We start from the raw sequence: 17,982 nt of genomic DNA, 5'->3' as shown, positions 1-17,982 counted from the left end.
AGCCCACCAGGCTCCTCCGTCCATGGGATTTTCCAGGCAAAAGCACTGGAGTCGGGTGCCATTGCCTTCTCCGGGGGAAGCCAGCGAGCTAGCCAGTCCTAAATATAACCAGAAACAAATTCTGGCTCTGATGCTCACAAGCTGTAGCCTGCTTGGGTAAGTGACTTCATCCTTTGGCCTCTTACTCTCCTCCTCTGTAAATGAGGATTAAATACTGTTTACAGAAGACATCCTATTTTCCAGGCTTACCAATCCACTGCTGCAAAAATGCACAGTTCTTTACAAAGTGTTTTGTGTAATACATTTTCTGACTTAAGTCTAATAATAACCATGTTAGTGAGCTTCCCTGATAGCTCAGTTGGTAAAGAATCCACCTGCAATGCAGGGTTCCTGGGTCAGGAAGATCCGCTGGAAGAGGTATAGGCTACCCACTCCAGTATTCTTGGACTTCCTTTGTGGCTCAGCTGGTAAAGAATCTGCTTGCAATGCAGGAGACCTGGGTTCAATCCCTGGGTTGGGAAGATCCCCTGGAGAAGGGAAAGGCTACCCACTCCAGTATTCTGGCCTGGAGAATTCCGCAGACTTTAAAGTCCATGGGGTACCAAAAAGTGGGATGCAGCTGAACAACTTTCACTTTCACTTCAGGGAGATTTGATGCTGCTTCCTCCAATTGAATCTCCTTCCCCATCAACTCTGCAGTTAAAAACCACAGCCCTGTAGCCAACTTTCAAAGCCAGCTTCTAAATGATCACTTGCATGAATACTTTCTAAGTCCTGCAACTGTGCAACCATAACAAACACAAATTGAGGGCCTCTGATGTGGCAGTCGTTCGGGATCAGTGCTGAATATGACAGAGATAAAGCCCATCTTCATGGAGCTGGAATCTAATGAAAATGGACAAATAAACTACCAAACAAAAAATAAATAATTTTAATAAATAAATGCACTTATCATTATAACTAATAAAATCAATGATTATTTTAAATTAAATTAAAGCAATTAAATTAATTCTAATATACTTAAAAATAATTCCAGGCAGAGGAAATAGCGATGCAAAGGTCCTGAGCCACAAGCACTCGGTTTTTGTGTTGAAAGTGCTTGAAGAACTGGAAGAAGGTTAATCCAAGCTGAAGGAGGATGGCAAGATTCAATTTTCTATAAACATTCAGGTAACTTTTAATGTATATTTCCTATAACTATTATCTCTCCCCACTTTATGTTCTGGTCAACTGTACTCTTGTATGGTTCCAGTATGTGAGAGAGTTAAAAGAGCGTGGATTTAACTAGATTAGACGGCTTAAATCATGGCTCAATTGCTTATTAGTTGGAAGACCATGGACAAGTTTTAGTCATTCTAAACATTGTTTTCCTGATTTGTAAAATGGGAGTGGTAGTCATAGGCTTGTTGTGAGGACTGCGTTCATGGAAAGCATTTAGAACACTGGTACATAGCAAGTACCATGTAGGAGTTAGTTTCTGCGATTACCTTAACTAGTCTGTAAACTCCATTAGGATTTCTTGTCTTTACATTATGCAGCAATGTTGCACACTGCTTTGCAAATATCTCAGAATATGTGTATTGAATCTAGTCATAGAGGGAAAAATGTTAATATACTGATAATTTTTTTTATAAACACAAATGATGAGATGATTATAAATTGAGGCATAGATTCTTTATTTGGTATCTTCTTTTCTGTGCTTTGACTTCTTACTGACTGAAAGAAACCATCAGTCCATAAGGAGTACTCAGGCTGACACAGCATTTAGGAAGGGCCATTAGCATACCGGCTTCTAATATGTACCCGAAACCAACACTGCTCAACTTTTGCATCATTCTTTCTTTCTTCAACAGGGACTGGTTTAGAATTTAGGCTATGTCAAGTGATGAGTTTTCAAAAATTCTATGTTCAATAACACTGCTGATGAATCTGGACTGAGCTTTTTATATTCATTTCCTCTAGGAGGCTGTAAAAATTTCCCACCATCAGGAGTGGTTTTTTCTTGGCCAGGAGGGTTAATTGTTGTAGAGCATTTCTTACCATGGCCATTGGTATAGGCATGTCGGTATATGTGATGCACTGTAGATTAAGTAGACTTGGTCAACTTCTCAGATAATTTGGGATCTTATAGAATATACCTTCAAGGGTTTTGAAATTCCTTTTATAAATAAAACTCCAATAATCGTCTAAAATTTATCCTGAAATGCTCATCCAAACTCACTTTAAGGGTATTAATGACTCCTCAGGGAGGGGGCTTGGTGGAGTGGTTGGAGTACAGAGCAGGACTCAAACCCCAGTTCTGCTGTATAATTGCTGTGTGATTTCAATCTGTGTTTGTAACCTCTTTAAGCTTCTCTTCCTTCATCTGTAAACATAAAATATTTCATATTATTAGTGTGAGGAACAAAGAACACACACACACACACACCTTACACAGGGCATGATACATGAATTAGTTTCTTAGGTCTGCTGTAAAAAATTACCACAAACTTGGCGTCTTGAAACAACAGAAATTCATTCTCTCACAGTTCTGGAGGTCAGAGGTTGGGAACCATTATCATTGGGCCAAAATCAAGGTGACAGCAGAGTTGCACTCCTTCTAGGGGCTTCAGAGGAGACTCAGTTCCTTGCCTTTTCCAGCTCCTGGCGGCTGTTAGTGTTCTATCTGGCTTGTGGCTGAATTACTCTAGTCTCTGCCTCCATGGTCATGTTGCCTTCTCTTCTGCCTAATTTCCCCTGCCTCCCTCCTACAGGAGTCTCTGGGACTCAGACAGAGAGAGGAAACTAGTGGTTACCAGTAGGGACAAGGAAGAGGGGAGGGGGGCGATGGAGGAGTCAGGGCTTAAGGAGCACAAATGATTAGGTATCAAGTAAGCTATATGGATATATTGTACAACATGGAGAATATAGCAAATATTGTGCAATAACTATAAATGGAGTATAACCTCTAAAAACTGTGAATCACTATATTGTACTCTTGTAACATATATATTGTACACCAACGTCAAGACTCTTATCTAATCATATTTTCAAAGATAACTTTTCCATATAAATTGTTGCAGAGATTAAGATCTGATATCTTCAAAGGAAATTATTATTTTATTTTAAAAATAATTTTATTGGTATATAGTTTATTTATAATGTGTTCGTTTCAGGTGTATAGCAAAATGAATCAGTTACATATACACACGTGTGTGTGTGTGTGTGTGTGTGTGTGCATGTGCGCTCAGTCATGTCTGACTCTTCGTGACCCCATGGACTGTAGCCAGGCGCCTCTGTCCATAGAATTTTAGGCAAGAATACTGGAGTGGATTACCATTTCCTTGTCCACTGTTTTTCAGATTCTTTTCCCATATAGCAAAAGCCATTTTTTTTAGACTACTTTAGTACACAGTGTATATTTAATAAATTGCCTATTATTGTGCTAATTATTAATGAATCTTTAATTTTTAAAAATAAGAATTTGATAAAAATATATTAGTGGCACAAAATAAAAATATAAATATATTTAGAATTTCTTTTTAATCTCAAAAGGTGACCAATAGGCAAATTAAAATATTTTACTCTGCTTTGTGCAGTAAAATGTGACACCCTTAGTGACTAAACAACAGCCTAGTAAAATGTAATAGTGAGGTACTAGGCTATTAAATGCCCCCTTCCCATATGACTTTGGGATATTATATAGTCTTTCTGAGTCTCAGCTTCTTGTTTTGTTAACAAAGAACAACCAAGGCATAGAGCTGTCACAAGGATTAAATGAAGTAAGCCTGGCAAAAGGAAATACTCTCCAAATGGTAGGTTTTATCGATTCCAAAAATAAACGTACAAGCAAAAGTCTGGCCCCATCTCTCTCACTTTTCCCTGTGTCACTATGAAGATGTATTACAACACGTAAATGTCCCCTGCCTGAGGAATCATTTCAGTTTGCATCTATATTGACCTCATTTTTAATCTCGGTTTGACCAAATTTCTCTGAGTTAAAATCTCAGATCCTGTTTTTAATTTGCTTGAAGACCACTGAGCTTTCAGGAGTGGAAGTGCAGCTTCCTCTTTATATGAACTATTTCAGCTTCAAACCCTTAAGGGGCTGAGTATGCTCTCAGTTCTTATAGCAAAGTGGACATCAGTTGAATGTTGGACTCTGTAATTAACTTCTGCATCCACCTGATGATGAAATAATCAGCCAATTCAAAATCAGATTGCAAAATATTGCAACAAGAAGTCTTGGGGATCATGTGTGTGTAGATGTTCTAAGTTTCGCATTGTTAGAAGTCTTCCTGAACCAATTCATGTCTTACAAAGGAGAACTATTAGAAATGGCTGGTCCAGGGCATGCAGCTTGTTGGGGGTACACTTGTTGGGGGTACTTTAAGAATGGGGCATTTTCTACCCTCCAGGGAGCTGCCTCTAATACTTTTCTTTTTTTTTGTCCTTATATCATCTTTCTTTGTCGGCTCCTGGCCGTGAGCCAGATGGGTCTATGGCCTCAGCAGCCAGGTGATGGGAAAATGAATTCTCCCTACGCTGTGTCATCATATACCCAATATACAAAAGAGGGAAAGTGGGAACAAAGCAGGGTTTGAGTAGTTAATTATATAGACATCTCTTGGGTTTAGTAATATTGTTTGTACAGAGCATTCCATGTGGTATGACTACACGGAATGCTCTGTACAAACAATATTTTTTTCTCCTTTTATAAAATACTATTATTGGGTTGAATTTTTGTTCAATCCTGACCCAGTGCATATAAAAGGACTCCTAAAGACATCCAAGAGGGAATAAATCTTCAAATAGCATTCTAAAGAGAATGGAATGGACTGATTTTATATCATGCCATACTGGTGATAAAATTTCAAAAATTCTTGGAGTGAGATTTTGGAGAATATTACAACAATAAAATGTAGCAATAAGTAATCTACAATATAAGTGTGCAAACATGTTTGTGCATGCATTTAATTTAATCTACAAGATTTCATTCTATTTATGATTTTACCCACTAACATCCTCTGAGAAGGGGCTTAAAATCAAAACAACAAATAGCTACTATTTATTAAGCACCTATCATATGCTAAGGCCTTGATTTTGTTGACTCTCACAGTAATCTGTGAGGCTATTTCTTTATTTTTAATAAACTTTTAGCTCCTTTTTGCAGGTGAAGAAACTGAGGCTTTGATAGATGAAGCAACGCACTAAAAGTCCTGGTGGAACTGGAGTTTGAACCTGAGTTTGGCTTTAAAACCTGTGTTCTTGACACTGCACAGGCCACCATCCTCTGGTGGCCCCCCAAAACCAGTGTTGTTGACTCTCTCTGTTAGCCATACTTGAGTCATTCAATGTTCATTGACGTAGGCATTGGATTTTTTTTAATTTATCTCTTTATTTGCTTGTTTATTTACTATAGGCTGTGCTGGGTCTTCGTTGCTTCACCTGGACTTTTTCTAGTTGTGATGCAAGGGCTTCTCATCGCAGTGGCTCCTCTTGAGGAGCATGGGCTCTAGGCATGTGGGCCCAGTAGTTGTGGCAAATGGGCTTAGTTGCTCCTCGGCATGTGGGATCTTCCTGGGCCAGGGCTCGAGCCCGTGTCCTCTGCATTGGCAGGCAGATTCTTAACCACTGGACCACCAAGGAAGTCCCCAGGCACTTCTAATATACCTTCTCCAAAGTGTGTAGTGAAAACACAGCATGAGTTTCATGACGTCATGACCAAGCATTATATCAGAAGGCAAGTGGTCAAGGGCCCAGGGCAGAAGAGCAGTTCTGTTTCCTTGCACACAGGGCACTTAAGGCCTTTTCTGCTTCTGACTGGCCAGACCACATCTGCTATCATCAACTTGCCACCCTGCATAGTTCTTTCATTAAGTCTTAAAGAGCTGAGAAATCAGGGAAATTACTGATAAATATAGAAGAGGGCAGGAGGACATTTTTATTGTTATTTTAAAATGCTTTATTGAGTTCATACCAACAGAGGAATATTTTATTTATGAATTTAATATAAATGTCATGAAATATATGCAAAAATACATGAAACCTATGAACAAAACATTAACACTACTCAAGTTTAATTTTACCAATATCCCCTGGGTTCCATGGGAAGAATTTCAGCATAACATAATTATTTTCCGCTCAATGCAAAAAAATATTGACTGAGCTTCGACTATGTGCTAGCACTGAATCTACAAGCATTCAGGAGGCTGATGCTTGCCCTCTTCTTTCTCTGAATACACATGATATGGTCCTTACTAATCTTTCTAATATGGATTGAAAGGTAGTTCTATATTTTAATAACTTTCCAGCCCAAAGTTAAGTGAAAGCTTTCTAAGTAACCTTGTGTACTAGATTTTATTATAGAAGAACTCAAGGGTGTAAAGGCATTCCTAATGAACATGGCACTAATTCTTGATGGGTTAAGACTTAGCCTCAGAATCCTTCTCAACACAGCACTCCAAGTCATCACTACTGGACTTGACATGTGAGCTGCCATCCCTCTTCTAAGATTTTTCACTAAATATGTGAAAAGCCATCCATTTTGTGTTGTTACTACTGAATCTTTTCTAACATTCAACATTCATTCCACAAAGATTTATTGAGGAATATAATAGCTAATATAATAGTTAATGTTATGGAGCTCTTGCAATGTGCCAGGCACTGGGCCAGGTGCTCTCCTTGCATTATTATTTAATTCTCATAAAAACTCAATGAGGTAGAAGTAGATGTTATTATCCACTGTAGCAGACAGTTATAGATTAGTTGTGTTTTATTTTTAGTCTTGCCTGTACTTACAGTCCCTTCATCTACAAGCAGCAACTCAATTTTTCTTCTAAGAACCGTCTAAGAACTATCTCCATCTGTGTAGTCAGGTGAGATTGATCCCACCCTCAACTCCAGCAGTAGGTTTATGACCCAAGCCTTGCTAAAGAAAACAAGCATTTTCCTGGCCACAGCAATTGGTTTAAAGATGGGCTTGGACCCAAGCTGGGCAAATCAAAGGCAATAACAGCCACTCTGGGACTATACATTGGAGGACTGATGCTGAAGCTGAAACTCCAATACTTTGGCCACCTGATGCAAAGAGCTGACTCATTGGAAAAGACCCTGATGCTGGAAAAGATTGAAGGCAGGAGGAGAAGGGAATGACAGAGGATGAGATGGTTGGATGGCATCACCAATGCGATGGACATGAGTTTGAGTCGACTCATGGAGTTGGTGATCGACAGGGAAGCCTGGTGCGCTGGTGCTGCAGTCCATGGGGTCACAAAGAGTTGGAAACAACTGAGCGACTGAACTGAACTGAACTGGGACTTCGGCTGGGACTCTTGGCAAAGAGGCATTTCCTTTACTGGATTTGTTAAAGCTGTTTCAATGGAAACTGGGAGCTATTGTGGCCATCTTACCCTTTCTATGAAGTTCTTGGCTGAGAATATGGCCAACACAGAAGAAAGCAGTACTCAGATGTGGAGAAAAAGTCCCTATGCCAGAATTTGAGAACCTCAGTTGGCCACATTTGAAACAAGCTCTTCAGTTTTCTGCTTCTGCGGTTATGCTGTTATGGTCACTAATAAATCCAGTGTGTGGACATGTGTGTGTTTAATAAGCCAGCTTGATTTCCGTTTTATGTTTCTTACAATCAAAAGACTAACACCATCTCATTTTATACATGAAAATTCTTAAACTTATGGAAGCTACACAATTTGTCCATGGTTACATAACTAGTTAGTGAGGAAGTGGCCTTGGGGTCAGACTTCAAAATTGGTTCTTTAAACTGGCGTACTCTACTATTCATTCCGGTGCTAACATTGAATTCTCTGTTAGTACTCAAGACCAAAGAATAAGGCATCAAAGTGTACTGCTGGTATTGAACATGATAGCTGGTGCTGGATTTGAGGACTTATTTCTGGACAGGGCTCAGATGGTAAAGAATCTGCATCCAATGCAGGAGACGCACGTTTGATCCAGGGGTCAGGAAGATCCCTTGGAGGAGAGAATGGCTATCCACTCCAGTATTCTTGCCTGGAGAATTCTATGGACGGAGGAGCCTAATGGGCTACAGTCCCCTGGGTCACAAAGAGTCAGACACGACTGAGTGATTAACACTTTCACTTTCCAGACAGTAAAGGTTTAGCTGTAACTTTCAAAATTGACCATAGTGAGTGGGAATGGGGGCTGGAAAGAGATGGTCCCTGAATATCCAGGGTTTAGACAAAGATCTCTGTCATGCTAAAGGAGAGAAGGTACATACTACCATCTTGGATGGTGGAAAAACTGTGAAAACAGAAGTGCTTTGCCTTTTTTGTGGCTTTTGGGCCAGAGCTTAATTTATAGACTATCAAAGAAGGAATTATATTGTAAGTTTCAGAGCCTGTGGAGAGCCCTCCAAAAGATCATTTTCTTATTTTGAGAGTTCTTGATAACCCAGGAACTATGATTTTAAAAAATCTCATAAAACCAAATTTCAAAGACATCATCTGACATTTGACTTTTTCACATAAGTCATTTAATCTTAAGAGTAAGAAAATATTCAATACTACATAAATGTTTGATCATCCTAGTAATTTTCCAGGTAAGTATTAGCTAACTTATATAGTCTATTTGCATGTGTGTTCTTAGTCGTTCTGACTCTTTACAACCCCATGGACTGTAGCTCACCAGTCACTGTCCATGGAATTTTCCAGGCAAAAATAGTGGAGCTGGTGACCATTTCCTACTCCAGGGGATCTTCCCGACCCAGGGATCAAACCCTTGTCTCTTGCGTCTCCTTCACTGACAGGCAGATTTTTACCACTGTACCACCTGGGAAGACCCCTTAAACAGTCTATTCAGTTCAGTTCAGTCGCTCAGTCATGTCCAACTCTTTGCGACCCCATGGACTGCAGCACACTGGCCTCCCCGTCCATCACCAACTCCCAGAGTTTACTCAAACTCATGTCCATTGAGTTGGTGATGCCATCCAACCTTCTCCTCCAGACTTCAATCTTTCCCAGCATCAGGGTCTTCTCAAATAAGTCAGTTCTTCACATCAGGTGGCCAAAGTATTGGAGTTTCAGCTTCAGCATCAGTTCTTCCAATGAATATTCAGGACTGATTTCCTTTAGGATGGACTGGTTGGATCTCCTTGCAGTCCAAGGGACTCTCAAGAGTCTTCTCCAACCCCACAGTGCAAAAGCATCAATTCTTTGGCGCTCAGCTTTCTTTATAGTCCAGCTCTCACATTCATATATTACTACTGGAAAAACCATAGCCTTGACTAGAGAGACCTTTGTTGGCAAAGTAATGTCTCTGCTTTTTAATATGCTGTCTAGGCTGGTCATAACTTTCCTGCCAAGGAGTAAGTGTCTTTTAATTTCATGGTTGCAGTCACCATCTGCAGTGAGTTTGGAGCCCCCCAAAATAAAGTCTGCCACTGTTTCCACTGTTCCCAATCTATTTGCCATGAAGTGATGGGACCAGATGCCATGATCTTAATTTTCTGAATGTTGAGCTTTAAGCCAACTTTTTCACTCTCCTGTTTCACTTTCATCAAGAGGCTCCTTAGTCCTTCTTTGCTTTCTGCCATAAGGGTAGTGTCATCTGCATATCTGAGGTTGTTGATATTTCTCCCAGCAATCTTGATTCCAGCATGTGGTTCATCCAGCCCAGCATTTCTCATGATGTACATTGCATATAAGTTAAATAAGCAGGGTAACAATATACAGCTTGACGTACTCCTTTTCCTATTTGGAACCAGTCTGTTGTTCCATGTCCAGTGCTAACTGTTGCTTCTTGACCTGCATTACAGATTCCCATCTCTTTCAGAATTTTCCACAGTTTGTGGTGATCCACACAGTCAAAGGCTTTGGCATAGTCAATAAAGCAGAAGTAGATGTTTTTCTGGAACTCTTGCTCTTTTGATGATCCAACAGATTTGGCAATTTGATCTCTGGTTCCTCTGCCTTTTCTAAATGCAGCTTGAACATCTGAAAGTTCATGGTCCAGGTACTGTTGAAGCCTGGCTTGGAGAATTTTGAGCATTACTTTGCTAGCGTGTGAGATGAGTGCAATTGTGAGGTAGTTTGAGCATTCTTTGGCATTGCCTTTCTTTGGGATTGGAGTGAAAACAGAATTTTTCCAGTCCTGTGGCCACTACTGAGTTTTCCAAATTTGCTGGCATATTGAGTGCAGCACTTTCACAGCATCATCTTTTAGGATTTGAAATAGCTCAACTGGAACTCCATCACCTCCACTACCTTTGTTCGTAGTGATGCTTCCTAAGGTCCACTTGACCTCACATTGCAGGATGTCTGGCTCTAGGTGAGTGATCACACCATTGTGATTTTCTGGGTCGTGATTTTTGTACAGTTCTTCTGTGTATTCTTGCCACTTCTTAATATCATCTGCTTCTGTTGGGTCCATACCATTTCTGTCCTTTATTGTGCTCATGTTTGCATGAAATGTTCCCTTGGTATCTCCAATTTTCTTGAAGAGATCTCTAGTCTTTCCCATTCTGTTGTTTTCCTCTATTTCTTTGCACTGACCACTGAGGAAGGCTTTCTTATCTCTCCTTGCTATTCTTTGGAACTCTGCATTCAAACAGGTATATCTTCCCATTCCTCCTTTGCTTTTCGCTTCTCTTCTTTTCACAGCTATTTGTAAGGCCTCCTCAGATAGCCATTTTGCTTTTTTGCATTTCTTTTTCTTGGGGATTGTCTTGATATCTGTCTCCTGTACAGTGTCATGAACCTCCATCCATAGTTCATAAGGCACTCCGTCTATCAGATCTAGTCCCTTAAATCTATTTCTCACTTCCACTATTATATAATTGTAAAGGATTTGATTTAGGTCATACCTGAATGGTCTAGTGATTTTCCCTACTTTCTTCAATTTAAGTCTGAATTTGACAATAAGGAGTTCATGATCTGAGCCACAGTCCACTCCCAGTCTTGTTTTTGCTGACTGTATAGAGCTTCTCCATCTTTGGCTGCAAAGAATATAAATATAATCAATCTAATTTCGGTGTTGGCCATCTGGTGATGTCCATGTGTAAAGTCTTCTCTTGTGTTGTTGGAAGAGGGTGTTTGCTATGATCAGTGTGTTCTCTTGGCAAAACTCTATTAGCCTTTGCCCTGCTTTATCCTGTACACCAAGGCCAAATTTGCCTGTTACTCCAGGTGTTTCTTGACTTCCTACTTTTGCATTCCAGTCCCCTATAATGAAATGGACATCTTTTGGGGGTGTTAGTTCTAGAAGGTCTTGTAGGTCTTCATAGAACTGTTCAACTTCAGCTTCTACAGCATTACTGGTCAGGGCATGGACTTGGATTACCATGATATGGAATGGTTTGCCTTTCTGTTGAGATTGCATCCAAGTACTGCATTTCAGACTTTTGTTGACTATGATGGCTACTCCTTTTCTTCTAAGGGATTCTTGCCCACAGTAGTAGATATAATGGTCATCTGAGTTAAATTCACCCATTCCAGTCTATTTTAGTTCACTGATTCCTAAAATGTTGACATTCACTCTTTCCATCTCCTGTTTGACCACTTTATATTTGCCTTGATTCATGGACCTAACATTCCAGGGTCCTATGCAATATTGCTCTTTACAGCATCAGGCTTTGCTTCCATCACCAGTCACATCCACAACTGGGTGTTGTTTTTGCTTTGGCTCCGTCTCTTCATTCTTTCTGGAGTTATTTCTCCACTGATCTCCAGTAGCATATTGGGCACCTACCAACCTGGGGAGTTCATCTTTTAGTGTCCTATCTTTTCACCTTTTCATACTGTTCATGGGGTTCTCAAGGCAAGAATACTGAAGTGGTTTGCCATTCCCTTCTCCAGTGGACCAGATTTTGTCAGAACTCTCCACCATGACCTGTCTGTCTTGGGTGGCCCCACACAGCATGGCTCATAGTTTCACTGAGTTAGACAAGGCTGTGGTCCATGTGATTAGAATGGTTAGTTTTCTGTGATTGTGGTTTTCAGTCTGTCTGCCCTCTGATGGAGAAGGATTCAGTCTATACAATTTTTCAAATCCCCGAACTTTTAAATGCATCAAAACATATTTGACTTCTACTGGAACTAGATGGAAAATGTTCAATTAATCATTTATTATAACTTGGTTGTTATCAATATATACAAATAAAATCCTTTAACCCAGCCCTCAAATAACTCAAATCAAATTCAATACATACAGACTCAGTAGGTCTTACATGTAAAATATATTCATTGCCTCATTTATAGAAAAAAGGAGATCCATTAAATATTTTCCTTTGAACAAACTTGTACAGTATCTTGATCTTTTTTAATGTTTTCTGAAATAACTTGAATTAACTGACATTTTCTTTTCTGGACTAGGATATCTGAAAAAAATATATAAAGGAGGTGGGTAGAAGTAATCCAATGTAAAACATATTTTTTGATGTTATTTCTGCTGAGACTTGATCAGATGATAAAGCATGCCTGGAGGCAGAGGGGTGGGTTTGATGCCTTCTTAGAGTCTTTGGCAACTGAGTATGTCTAGGATTATGATTATGTTTATTTATTAACATTTATACTGGGCCATTTTAGTTGATTAGCAGAATGCAATTACTAAAAATCTTCAGCTAAAAGTTCTGGGAAATGTCTACATTGCTAGGAAAGTCTAGATATGATATCATTCCTGATTTTCAATAATTTAATTAAATAAACAAGCATATTACCTCCATGTTACAGCAGTCTCTCAGCATAGTTTCCAATATGATGAAGAACTCAGTCTAATTGCTTAATGTGAGGGCAATGAGAGTTACTAATCTTAAATTCTTTGCTAATTACTCATAGAACCCTTCTCTGTCCATAAAATAAGAAACAGTCTTAAAAGAGAAGAAGCCATGGATGACCCAAACATGATCGTATACTTGCTCTCCTCTTGTCTCTGATAGATCTAGTCTTGTGGCCACGGCTTCTCCCTATCCAGGGCCAGACTCTATGGAGGCTGAGAGGGCAGAGTCCTGTGAAGTGGACAAGAACAGGGAGCCCTTAAGCAAAGACCTCTATGTTTTTGAAATGCTGCCACTAGAGATTGATTCTTCTGAGGAAGACTTCCTTCCTTGTTAAAATACAAATTACTTGAAAAATCTGAACCTGTTAAGAGTTATCAGCTACAAGTAAATGAACATGGGGATTAATTCTGTACATCATTTCCTTAGAGCAGTGTTTCCCCAGCATTCATTTGGTGTGTGTTGGGGTGGGTCTGTGAGGTCAAAACTATTCCCATAGAAATACTAATACATGGTCCACCTCAGGCAGGCTCATTTTCTCCCAAGTATGCAGTGAAATTTTCTAGAGGTTAAATAACATGTGATACTGCAACATCTCAGTGCCAAAGCAAATGTGAGAAACCCAGGTTGTCTTCTATAAAGCTAGGTATTAAAAAAATTTGCAAAAATGTCAAACAATGCCACTCTTTCAGTAATTTTTTTGTTTTGAAAAATATTTCATCAAAAGTATTTTGCTTGTGTTAATATTTAGTAGATTTTTAAAACATGTTTTTCATTGTGGTACAAGTCAGATAATATAAAACATACTATTTTAACCATATTTAATAGTTCAGTGGGCTTCCCAGGTGGCCCTACTAGTAAAGAACCCACCTGCCAATGCAGGAGACATAAGAGATGTGGGTTCGATCCTTGGGTTGGGAAGATCCCCTGGAGGAGGGCATGGCAACCCATTCCAGTTTTTTTGCCTGGAGAATCCCATGGACAGAGGAGCCTGGCAGTCAATAGGGTCAAAGAGTCAGCACGACTAAAGCAATTTAACACACACCCAATAGTTCAGTGGCACGAAGTACATTCACATTGCTGAGCAACTCTTAACCATCGTCCACCTCCTAAATTTTTCACCTTCCTAAACTGAAAGTCTGTCCCCATTAAACACTAACTCCTCGTTCCCTCTCCTCATCCGCCCACCTTCCCAGCCCCTTGCAACTACCAATGTGTTTTCTGATTTTGTGAATTCGACTCTTGTTGGTATCTCATATAAGTGGAATCAAACAGTATTTGTCTGCACCTAATGTATATTGAAATGCACTTTTAAGATGAATAAATTAGGCTTTTATTATTTTTGCATAAAATAATAAGTAAATATTTTGCATTTTCTCAGCTTTAATTTCCAATGTGACAAATATCAATAGGTATAACCCACATACATGAAAGTTCTTTGGGATCCTCAATGATTTTAAAGAGTGTAAAGAGTATGTCAACGATAGCTCAATAAAGCTGGAAGAAAAATAAATAAAATAAGTGGTTATTAAAAACTGGGTAAAGGCATGCTGGGACCGCAAAGGTTAGCTGTTGACAGTGTCAAAGTGGAAGAGGACCTTAGAAAGTATTAGGTTCTTTCACTCCATTTACACATTGAAAATTGACTTCCAAAGAATTAGAATGACTTTTAAGATATTCTGGTTACCTACTGCTGTGCTATACACCATGCCAAAGCTTAGTGTCTGAAAATATAATAATTATTCCTTTTTTCTGGAATATGAAATTTGGACTGGACTTGGAGGGATGGCATCTCTGCCCCACCTGATGTCTGAGGCTTCAACTGGGGTGGTTCCAGCGTCAGAGGGCTGCAGCAACTGGGCTTGCTGGACATCTCTCTCTCTCTCTCCCCCTGGCCTTCCCTAGTGACAACCGGGGCTTCCTCACAGACTGAGCATTCCAAGAAGCTGAGTAACAACAGCAAGGCTTCCTGTGACCTAGCCTCAGAAGCTCCACAGTTCCCACCACATTCTATCAGTTAAGCAAGTCACGGAGACCAGCCCAAGTTCAAGTGGAGAGGAGTTGGACTCCATGTCTCAGTGGGGGAACATCAAAGACTTTTTGGTCATCTTTAACCTACCACACCTGAGGTCCTGGAATTAGCATGAGAAGAACTAAGACTAGAACCCATCTCTCCTGAGTCTTTGTGCCATATGGTAACATCTCCAGTGGAACCTTGGAGGAGGATGAAAAGATAAGACCAAAGTGTGGGGACACCCTGTGAATGAAGTACATTTCAGGGCTGTCTAAGCAGCCATGTCAGGAGCATGCGCAGTCGGGAGCCTGAAAGGGACGCTGCTAAGGATAACAGGGCTCATGGATTCTCTGATATAGAAAAGAATTCAATTCCTTCTTAAGATGACTGATTTTCCTCAATGACTTCCCTGCTAATTATCTCTGACTTTATAATGGTAGGTTTGATTTGAGGGGCAGCCTATTCTGCTTCTGAGAACTCTAGTATAACGTTTTCCACAGAGCCTACATCTGTTTCCCTCTGACTTCTGCCCAATGGTTCCAGTTGTATACTTACATTGTTTTAGGGTAATAGAGCGAAAAGCTTCTCCATGCAGCTCTATGCCTATTAGAGCACTTGTAGTCCCTGTGAATTCCTTGACTCCAGGTTTCTGACACTTCATTATAATGTTTAAAATTCCTCTACCAATTGAGACACTCTGGTATAAGCTCCCCGAGTTGGCCAATGGCTCTTTCTAAGTACTCTCCAATAGGGAGCTGGGTAGCCCACTGTCAACAGGACATATACTGTGTACCCTGCTGTTATCCACACACGCTAATGATACGTGAGGCAGATCCAAATCCTTACATCTTTTCCATGTACGATCTACTAACCATGCTTCTTCCAGGAGGTTGTGTGCATGTGTGTGTCTGTGTGTGCCTATTTTGTGTGTGTGTTGTTTACTCAGCTGTGGAAATTTACATTCATCATCAGAAATTTTATCTCAATAGATCCAACCTGAGGATATATTTTTGAATTAGACTCAATCACTAAGACTACTCATTATCTCCTATAGCTCCCTATAACCTGCAGATCTGTTATGTAGTTTTTCTATTACTTTTATTTAAATCATTGATAAATCATGTTGAACTAGATTGAGCCCTATGTCACTCCATTAGAGACCGTCCTCTATGCTGATGTCAGTCCACTAATCAGCATCCTTTGGGTTCATTTATTCACCTAACTGCTGTTACTTCACCTCACCCTCCTATCAGTTAGTCTGTATTTCTCCATCTTGTCCACAATGATATCATGAGAGGCCTGGATACATGCCCTGCTGAAGTCCACACACATGTCGAATGCAGTTGGCTTCTCCCTCCATCCACTATCCCTGTCAGAGGAGATGAAGCAAATCTGACTCTTCTTCAAACACGCCATGCACTTTGATGATTGCAGGGTTTTGCTCCTGTTCTTTTCTCTGTCCAAGTCTTCCATCCCACCTCAGCTGCCTGCCTATTCCCATTGCTCAGATATCACCTCCTCACTGTAGCTTTATTCCTTAACTCCAAGCGTAATTATTTCCCCAAAGCTCTTTATACACAGTATCATGCTCCAGTTGTTTGTTTAGGACTGTTCTCCCCTCTCTCATCTAGAATGTGCGTGTGTACGTGCTAAGTCACTTCAGTCATGTCCGACTCTTTGTGACCCCATGGACTGTAGCCCTCCAGGCTCCTCTATCCATGGGATTCTCCAGGCAAGAATACTGGAGTGGGTTGTCATGCCCTCCTCAGGGGGATCTTCCCAACCCAGGGATCAAATCCTTGTCCCTCATCTGTCTCCTGCATTGTCAGGCGGGGTTCTTGACCACTAGCGCCACCTGGGAAATGAGCTATGCCTTATTTAATAGATGTGTGACGACTTTAATTTTACTAGACCGTGGTGTCTAGTGATTATCACTTCCTTTCCAAAATACTCACAAATCACTCATGCCAGAATCCAATCTAAGAGTCTCAATACCAATTCCAATTCTCTAAATACCAATTCCCACTAAAAAGAACCATGGGTCCTTGGAAAAATAGTTGATTCCAGGTCTAGGTAAAAAGTATAAAAGAGGAGTCTGGGCTTTCTTGTTGTACCAGCTACAAGGACAATTAGGGTCCTAATCAGAAGAACTGAGAAGCCAAATGGATGAGGCTTTCATTGGTCTAATTTTGGATAATTTGAGCATAAATAAGAATAAATACTGCAATAAAAGAAAATACACAAAATATATTTACCCATGAGTTCATAACGCTGCAAAACAAAACAAACCCACAAAACAAAACACAAAAATCCACTGATGGTCTCTGAAGGACACCATGGAACAAACTCATTCTTCTGAAAACTGGTAAACAAAGAGAAAGAACTCAGCATTTTCCTTGTCACACCTCACCATACTTTAGATACCTAATAATTGATAGACGAAGTCTTTTTTCTCTTTATAGAAATATTCTAGCTAAAAAACTAACAAAAATGATGTAATTAGAATATTATCATTTGAAACCCCTAAATGAATAAAATCTTATAATCTAGGCAATGCTAATCAGAGTTTCCTGAAATCATTAGGTAAAAAGCTCATGGGGAACTTTTTAATGGATGGTTCCAGCCGATAATACCTCAACCCCGCAGATCATATCTGACATTGTAAGGAGAGAGACAGGCGGTGGTGCAACAGGAAGTACACAGACCACCTCTGATAGACCCTCGCTGGAAATAGAGCCTGAACCTGATGAAGCCTCGAAATTCAACTCCCACTTTACAGAAATAAAAAGGGTTAGGATTAAATAACATCATAGGGAGGCTATAAGCTAAATCCAGAATATGGGTACTTCTACAGTACATATGATCCATTTTCCTCTAAAATAAATTGTAAGGAGGAAAAAAAAGGTCAGGAGTTGGGGAATGGACTTGTAGAGCAGAAGAGACTTTGGAGACATGAAAACCAAATGCAAAGGGCGGAACTTGCTTGGATTCTGAGTCAAACAAAACAACCTAACAAATACTTTTTGTGAGACAATCAGGGAAAATGGAACACCAGTTATTTGAAGATATTAAGAAACTATAGTTGATATTTTGGCAGTGTGGTTAGGTATTTTTAGAGGGGAAAGTTCTTATCTTTTAGGGATAATATTGAAATATTTAGGGAGGAAATTATATGATGTGTTGCTGCTGCTGCTGCTTCTAAGTCGCTTCAGTCGTGTCCGACTCTGTGCGACCCCATAGA

At 39.9% G+C, this 17,982-nt stretch overlaps 1 long non-coding RNA gene across 1 annotated transcript; it reads right to left on the bottom strand.

Moving 5' to 3' along the window:
* Positions 1–1,652: 1,652 nt before the first annotated feature.
* Positions 1,653–15,347, bottom strand: LOC132345505 (uncharacterized). The gene is made up of 2 exons (XR_009494879.1): positions 14,531–15,347; positions 1,653–2,365 (listed from the first exon to the last, which is right to left on the bottom strand). It is a non-coding gene; the product is annotated as an uncharacterized lncRNA (long non-coding RNA).
* Between the last annotated feature and the right edge of the window lie 2,635 nt (positions 15,348–17,982).

This window comes from Bos taurus, chromosome 6 (genome assembly GCF_002263795.3).
Source record: "Bos taurus isolate L1 Dominette 01449 registration number 42190680 breed Hereford chromosome 6, ARS-UCD2.0, whole genome shotgun sequence".
Lineage (NCBI taxonomy): Eukaryota > Metazoa > Chordata > Mammalia > Artiodactyla > Bovidae > Bos > Bos taurus.
The sequence above is the reverse complement of the archived record's forward strand: the minus strand, read 5'-3'. Positions and strand labels throughout refer to the sequence as shown.